The sequence below is a fragment of the Oncorhynchus gorbuscha genome, linkage group LG22 (genome assembly GCF_021184085.1).
Source record: "Oncorhynchus gorbuscha isolate QuinsamMale2020 ecotype Even-year linkage group LG22, OgorEven_v1.0, whole genome shotgun sequence".
NCBI classification, from domain to species: domain Eukaryota; kingdom Metazoa; phylum Chordata; class Actinopteri; order Salmoniformes; family Salmonidae; genus Oncorhynchus; species Oncorhynchus gorbuscha.
The window spans coordinates 18,932,700-18,941,349 of NC_060194.1; the positions used below are offsets into that span (position 1 = coordinate 18,932,700).

General features: G+C 39.1%; 1 long non-coding RNA gene across 2 annotated transcripts; it reads left to right on the top strand.

The window, feature by feature from the left end:
* Positions 1-224: 224 nt before the first annotated feature.
* On the top strand, positions 225-2,605 carry LOC124010111. Of its 2 annotated transcripts, XR_006834371.1 has the most exons (3): positions 225-281; positions 1,778-1,838; positions 2,506-2,605. It is a non-coding gene; the product is annotated as an uncharacterized LOC124010111 (long non-coding RNA). The 2 variants fall into 2 exon arrangements; XR_006834370.1 differs by lacking the exons at positions 225-281; positions 1,778-1,838 and adding an exon at positions 1,851-2,339.
* The last annotated feature ends 6,045 nt before the right edge of the window (positions 2,606-8,650 follow it).

Genomic DNA, 8,650 nt, shown 5'->3' on the forward strand with positions numbered 1-8,650 from the left:
TACTTAGGTAGTTTTTTCCCACATGGTTTTTGTGGGTAGTTTTCTGTTTTGTGTTTCTGCACCTGACAGGACAGGACAGGACAGGACTGTTTCGTTTTCGTTCATTCTCTTTGTTATTTTGTTTTGTGTTCAGTTTAAATAAAAATAACATGAACACTTACTACGCTGCGCTTTGGTCCACACCTTCTTCATACGATACCATTACACCAGATCAGAGGCAGTAGGGATGATCAGGGATGTTCTCTTGACAAGTGTGTGAATTGGAACATTTTCCTGTCCTGGTAAGCAATTTAAAATGTAATGAGTACTTTTGGGTTTCAGTGAAAATATATGGATTAAAAAGTACATTAATTTCTTTAGGAATGTAGTGAAGTAAAAGATGTCAAAAATATACATCTTACCGTACAGATACGTTAAAGAATTTAGACTTAAACGCTTTACACCACTGCATGGTGATGTCATTGCCCAACATTTACGTTAATATGCACCTCGGAGACAGGGATTAGGATCATGGTTGCATCCAGGGTAAGTCATTGGCTTCAATCATAAAACCAATCATCAGTTGACTTGACTACTGTTTAAAAAAATATATATATATATATTTGATGTCAGTGCCCCCATGGAAATCTAATGAGCATAATAAAAAAATCCCCTTAAAAATCTGTCAGTTTAAGCTAGTGATATCTGGGTTTTTTTGCATTAGATGCATCTGTGGTGCATTGGGTGTGTCTGCAGTGAAAGGTGACAGAGCGAGAACGATGTTTGTCAGACCATGAGACATCCCAATAATCGGCCATCTCACAAAATAATGTGTAGCGTCCGAACGGCCTACAAACTAGTATGACCCCTCTATGGAAAGATGAGACTCTGGAGAACACAACGGTGTTGTGCGTTGTAATCTTTGACCCACACAAGCGTCTTGGGACAGCCTATCTGCCCACTTCTGTCTGTAGCATCAGAACAGTTTGGGCTACACACTAATATAACCACTCCGTGTTAATGTGAGACTCACGAAAACGTATATGTTGGTTGTTTGGTCTAGGCTGCCCAAAGGCCTCAAGACTCATCTGAAGGTCCCACAGTACCAGTTGAAAAAATAAATAGAAGTATATATGGAGAGTGTTTAATGCCAAAAAACACATGTAAAAAAACAACAAACTGTTTCCTGATCTTTCTTATTTCTCTGAGATATCGGACAGACACTTCAGAAAATGTAGTGTAGGGAATCTGTTATTCATCTGTTATTCATTCAATTAATTTGTATGCGCTAATTGCACTAAGACCAAAAAACATTTAATCAAAATGTTTTTGTCTTATACTTTTGTAATACTTCAAGGGGTCTTAAAATTCAAAATCAATTGTATTTTATTTGTATTTGTTATTTGAACTCAATTTGGCCTGAACACAAAATATATTTCTTCAAACCCCAAACTGCAAAATTATAATTTTTAAGGAGATTACATTATGTAAACAAGATATTTAATGGTTCCAAATATATCAAATTTAACTAGGAATCCCTCTTGCTGTTTAACTAAATAATGTAATATACAATAAGCTTCTCCTCTACTGCAAAGCCCCTACAGTGTATGGAACATAAAGTCTACAACAGTCTATTCTTACATGAAGCATAATGGCACATTGGTTTAGGAATACTTTACTTATCCTGGCTGCATGCTATTTTGGTATGGTAGAGTGCTTCTCCTTTCTACACTCTCATTCTATGAACCTAAGCATATAATGTATTATAAAACCCCAAAATATATTATGTATTTTTCAGATTGCAAGGTGAGGCTGTTGACTAGCAGAGTGGACATGTTACTGCCGTTGAAGGAGGACTGGTAACACTCAGCTGTAATTTCAGTACCAGTAGTACATCTTCTGGTACATCTGTGGTCCTTCTGTAGCTCAGTTGGTAGAGCATGGCGCTTGTAACGCCAGGGTAGTGGGTTTGATTCACGGGACCACCCATACGTAGAATGTATGCACACATGACTGTAAGTCGCTTTGGATAAAAGCATTCGCTAAATGGCATATATATCCAGTTAATTAGGAACTCTCCTCAGTATGTCCTGAGAAGAGATCGTTATTCAGAAGGGAGCAATAGTGATGAGTTCCAGGGGGGGGTTGATTCCAGGCTGAATTTCACATTTTGCTCAGTAGAGTGCTTGTCACAGGATTCTCAATGTTTGACAATGCACAAAAAGAGGAGGAGACGAAAATGTCATGGTGCCATCATGGCCTAGCTACATCAGTGGTTTATTCTTCTCCCATTGATCTCACACTAGCAGACATGGGGCCCTGGCTGAGTAATTTACTGATTCTTGCTGCATGTTGTTATGGTATTATAATATAATTTTTAAAATTTTTGCTCGAATCCATTAATTTTTTAAAAACATATTTTTCAGTGTAATACTATCAGTATTAAATTCGTACATTTTTATTCACTCAAATATGTTGCTTGATTATTTTATCCCTAATACAAATGTGTATTACATTATTTTCCAGAATGCAGAGGAGAAGACTCAGTCATTCAGCCACCAGGAGATGTGATCGCTACTGAGGGAGAACAGGTCACACTGGACTGTCAATTTGATGTCGTTAATATGAACGATATCTACCTGTTCTGGTACAAGCATGAATTAAATGGATTCCCAGAGTTCATGTTGGGCCGTTTTCCTTTTGGAAGTAAAAATGCCACTGAGTTCAAGGATAGATTTGATGCCCGTCTAGATGCAGACTCCAAGTCTGTCCCCTTGACGATCCAGAGGGTGCAGCTGTCTGACTCTGCTGTGTACTACTGTGCTCTGAGGCCCACTGTGACAACAGGATATACAGCCTCATTACAAAAACTATTTGATAGTGTGATGTAAGACTCTTAGAGAGCCTAGTGGAAGCTCCTCCTCAATGCTTCCTAAGGCAGAGTTAAAGAAGTGGTTTCAAAAGCTTTTGACAGATACAAGTGTGTTTGCTCTCTCGTTACCTACACATCTCACAGTAAACATGGAATCTTGGCTGAAGACATTTCTGGTTCTTTCTGCATTTTGTTGGGGTATGATAACTATTTTTTGATTCGTTTGCTGCCATTGCCTTAATTATCCCTTTATGTTGCCATGAAAAACAGAGAAAGTTGCTCACTCTATATGTTCCCAATTATTTAATGGGTATAAATCATCAAACACTCTTTCTTTTTCTACTTACATCATTTCTCTCCAGAATGCAGAGGAGACAGAGTGTTCCAGCCAAAAGGAGTTGAGACGGCTGCTGAAGGAGGACAAATAACACTTGTCTGTCATTATGAAACAGACGATCCAAGTCCATATCTATTCTGGTACAAACAGCGAGCAAACGACTTCCCCAAGTATATGCTTATGCGGTTCAATTTTGGAACTGGGGACAATGCTGCTGACTTCAAGGAGAGATTTCATGCTGATCTAGATGCCAACTCCAAATCAGTCCCCTTGACGATCCAGAGGTTACAGCTGTCTGACTCTGCTGTGTACTACTGTGCTCTGAAGCCCACTGTGACAACAGGAGATACAACCCCTTTACAAAAACATACTGAGCTACACATTGACAATACACCTGTCTGTACAGTATTGAACACCTATTTAAAATTGACACAGTAACCTTCTCATTATCTCCTTGATACTACCATGACTAGTGGTAGCAGATGATGATAATCGTAGTTTTTATGTCAATAAAGCTACCTCTTCCAATTCAGCTTTAAATGTCAGCCTAGTCTCAGAAAAAAATCAAATCAAATCAAATCAAATGTATTGATATAGCCCTTCGTACATCAGCTGATATCTCAAAGTGCTGTACAGAAACCCAGCCTAAAACCCCAAACAGCAAGCAATGCAGGTGTAGAAGCACGGTGTAGACTAGACTTAACATAGTACATGTAAATCCGGGACACTCAAATTAGCATGAAACATTTTGTTTGGTAAGGTTACAGAAGACAGAAAGTTACTTAAAACAAATCCTTAAACCTTTTTGCTAAACCTTGCCTAATCCTAACCTTAACAATCTATCTCTTAACCCTAACCCCTAGTCTAGCTAATGTTATCCACTAACGTTAGTGTAAGCCACCTCACCTAGCTAACATCAGCAACAACAAATTAGAGTTTGTAACATATCATACATTTTGCAAATTCATAAAATATTGTACGTTTTGCAAAATCGTAGCATATTATACAAATTGTAATTATTAACATTTTCTTCAAAATGGATGATAGACAACCGCAAATTAGTACATACCATTTGAAATGTAAAATATCACCCTAAATGGAGTCGTTTAGATTTACTTACCGGACATTATGAAATGCTCTGAGACCTGGTTGTAAATGTAGATGTAAGAGACATTAAAATGCCATTACAATATCTCATGGATTAGAAAATAGACCATTGTTTAATTTTAGAGTTGGCCTAGTAGTGTTAGATGAATTTAGAAAAAGCAACATTATATCCAGTATTGTGTATAGAGTAATGGAAAAGCCAGCATCAACCACAAATTGGCCAAATTACTAAGAAAGTGTTGCTTTCTACTTTAAAATGACTTGTTTACAGTATTTGAACATCTCCTCTGTGCTGTGCTGCATGGTCTAGGCCTGTGCTGCCACAAAGACATGAATCAAGAAAGCAGACCAGTTTCTATATAATAACATCAGTTTGACTTTCCCTTTGTGTCCTATGATAATTATGGGACATTGGCTGTGGACCTCTGTTGTTCTTGCTGCGCTTATCTTTGATAGGAAATGGCTATCATTGTCTTTTTCTCAATACCTGATGTTTCTGGAATCCGGATATTTTGTGACCATGGGTCTTTAAGATTATATCAGAACTGTTTTATAATGAATTCTTCTTTAACTATCCATTAATGTTATCACCTTAAAGGTAACTTAAGTGCAGAGTATCAAAATCCTGAGACAATTGTAAGTCAGTTTCTTTAGGGTGTTGCAATTACAAATTAAAATGTACGCTTCTAAAATGTCAATCTTGGAACTGTCTGACACTTCTGAATAATACATGTTCAGTTTTTAAGAAAACTGTAGCTTTTTGAATACATAAATAATAGAAGAACACTATTTTACCAGGCAGCCTAGGGAGGAGGTCAGAGACCTGGCAGTGTGGTGCCAGGACAACAACATCTCCTTCCATGTGAGCAAAACAAAGGAGCTGATCGTGGAAAACAGGAAAAGGGGGGTCGGACAGGTCCCCATTAACATCGGCGGGGCTATAGTGGAGCGTGTCTAGAGTTTCAAGTTCCTTCGTGTTCACATCACCAAAAAGACAATCATGGTCCAAACACACCAAGACAGTCGGTAAGAGCGCACAATTGGCCCAGCGTCGTCTGGGTTAGGGGAGGGTTTGGCCGGCAGGGATGTTCTTCTCCCATCGTGCTCTAGCGACTCCTGTGGTGGGCCGGGTGCAATGCACACTGACACGTTTGCCAGGTGTATAGTGTTTCCTCAGACAGATTGGTGCAGCTGGCTTCCGGATTAAGTAAGTAACGTGTCAAGAAGCAGTGTGGCTTGGCTGGGTTGTGTTTCGGTCGGACGCACGGCTCTAGAACCTTCGCCTCTCCCGAGTCTTTATGGGAGTTGCAGTGATGAGACAAGACTGTAACTACCAATTGGATACCACGAAATAGGGGGACAAAATTAAATTAAGTTCTACATCGAGAGCATCCTGACCGGTTGCATCACCGCCTGGTATGGCAACTGCTCTTCATGGCACTACAGAGGGTAGTGCGTACGGCCTAGTACATCACTGGGGCCAAACTTCCTGCCATCCAGGACCTACATACCAGGCGGTGTCAGAGGGAAGCCCAAACAATTGTCTAAGACTCCAGTTACCCAAGTCATAGACTTTTTTCTCTGCTACCGCACGGCAAGCGGTAGAGGGGCGCCAAGTTTAGGACCAAAAAGCTCCTTAACAGCTTCTGCCCCAAAGCCATAAGACTCCTGAACAATTAATCAAATGGCCACCGAATTATTTACATGGACACCACCCCACCATTTGTTTTGTACACTGCTGCTACTCACTGTTTATTATCAATGCATAGTCACTTCACCCCTACCTACATGTACTAATTACCTCGACTAACCTGTTCCTCTGCACATTGACTCGGTACCGGTACCCCCTGTATATAGCCTCGTTATTGTTGTTTAATTGTTTTACTTTTTTTTAACGTTAGTTTATATGGTAAAGACTTCTGACAGTTTTGTTCTTTTACTTGCATGCCATTATTGCTGGCTAGATCAGCTTAGAGACCATAACTAGAGAGAGATGGCAAAGGCGTGTTCTAATTGGTCCTTCTGTATTTGCCCAGGCTTGTGATTGGATTGCAGATAGAACCTCATAATGTTGAAATGGGCTTATGCAGATAGAACTTCTCAGGTTTGATATTTTTTCACTTAAAATGTACTTTTTCTAAAATCTAACTACACGGACCATGAAGAACCATGCAAAGATCAATTAGATGTTATGTGACTAATATTCTATATAGATAGAACCTTAAAGTTCCAAGGCATTCTTCTTTGTTTCCGGAGTGCAGAGGAGCAGACTTACTCAGTCGAAGAGAGAAGTGTGTTAATACAGGAGATGTCTCTCTCAGCTGTAGATACAGTAGATTCAAGTGGAGATTTAATGCCCATATGAATTCTGTCACCATATCAGTCCCCTTGATGATCCAGAGGGGACAGTTGTCTGACTCTGCAGTGTACTACTGTGCTCTGAAGCCCACTGTGACAACAAGATATACAGTACAACCACCTTACAAAAACTTTTTGATAGTGTGATATAAGACTCTTAGAGAGCCTGGTGTAAACTTGTCGTCAAAGCTTCCTATGGCAAAGTTAATTTGACCCTTTTTTCAAATTTTCGCCTAAAATGATATCCAAATCTATCTGCCTGTAGCTCAGGACCTGAAGCAAGGATATGCATAACACTTTGAAGTTTGTGGAAATGTGAAATGTAGGAGAATATAACACATTAGATCTGGTAAAAGATAATACAAAGAAAAAAACGTGTTTATTAAATGTTTTTGTACCATCATCTTTGAAATGTAAGAGAAAGGCCATATTGTATTATTCCAGCCCAGGCACAGTTTAGCCTTTGGCCACTAGATGGCAGCAGTGTATGCGCAAAGTTTTAGACTGATGCAATTAACCATTGCAAATCTGTTCAAAACATTGTATCAAGACTGCCAAAATGTGCCTAATTGGTTAATTAATACATTTCCAAGTTCATTACTGTGCACTCTCCTCAAACAATAGCATGGTATTCTTTCAATGTAATAGCTACTGTAAATTGGACAGTGCAGTTAGATTAACAAGAATTTACACTTTCTGACCATATCAGATATGTCAATCTATTGGGAAATTGTTTTGTTACTTACAACCTCGTGCTAATCAAAATAGCCTGTGTTACCTCAACCGTTCCGCGGTGGGGACACCGATCCCATAGAGGTTCTGTTGCGACTCTAGTGGCAGTATTTTCATTTTTGGAAACAAAACGTTCCCGTTTTAAACGGGATATTTTGTCAGGACAAGATGCAAGAATATGCATATAATTGACAACTTTGGATAGAAAACATCACATATTGTCTGTGAGTATAACAGAACTGATGTTGCAGGCTAAAGCCTGAGAAAAATCCAATCCGGAAGGGCCCCATATTTTGAAAGCGCTGCGTGCCAATGAGTCCCCATTGAGCTGTGAATGTGCTATGAACCAGCTTACGCTTTCTACGTATTCCCCAAGGTGTCTACAGCATTGTGACGTAGTTTTACCCATTTATGTTGAAGAATACCCGTAGGGGGTTACATTGCGCAAGTGGTCACATGATGCTCCCGGAGAAATCTCACGTAAAGTAGCCATTATTCCAATCGCATCTACTGAGAAACCAATTGTCCCGGTGGATATATTATCGAATAGATATTTGAAAAACACCTTGAGGATTGATTCTAAACAACGTTTACCATGTTTCTGTCAATATTATGGAGCTAATTTGGAATATTTTTCAGCGTTGTCGTGACCGCAATTTCCGGTCGATTTCTCAGCCAAACGTGAAGAGCAAAGGGAGCTATTTCGCCTACAAAAATAATATTTTTGGAAAAAATGAACTTTGGCTATCTACCTGAGAGTCTCGTGAGTGAAAACATCCGAAGTTCATCAAAAGTAAACGATTTAATTTGATTGCTTTTCTGATTTTTCTGACAAGGTTGCCTGCTGCTAGCAAGGCATAATGCTATGCTAGGCTATTGATAAACTTACACAAATGCTTGTCTAGCTTTGGCTCTAAAGCATATTTTGAAAATCTGAGATGACAGGGTGATTAACAAAAGGCTAAGCTGTGTTCCAATATATTTCACTTGTGATTTTCATGAATAGGAAGATTTTCTAGGAAGATTTATGTCTGTTGCATTATGCTAATTAGTGTCAGATGATGACAATGGTCCCGTTCACGGGATGAGGTGTCACTAGAGGTTAATGCAACCGTTTGCTTCTGATTTTTTAAAAAACTTTACGGAATAAGCAAACCATGCAATAATCAGAGATGGAAAATAGAAAAATAGTCACAATAGCCGCCATGTTGGCGTCAACATAAAGAAGAAATCACAACATAAAGAAGAAATCACATCCCTTACCT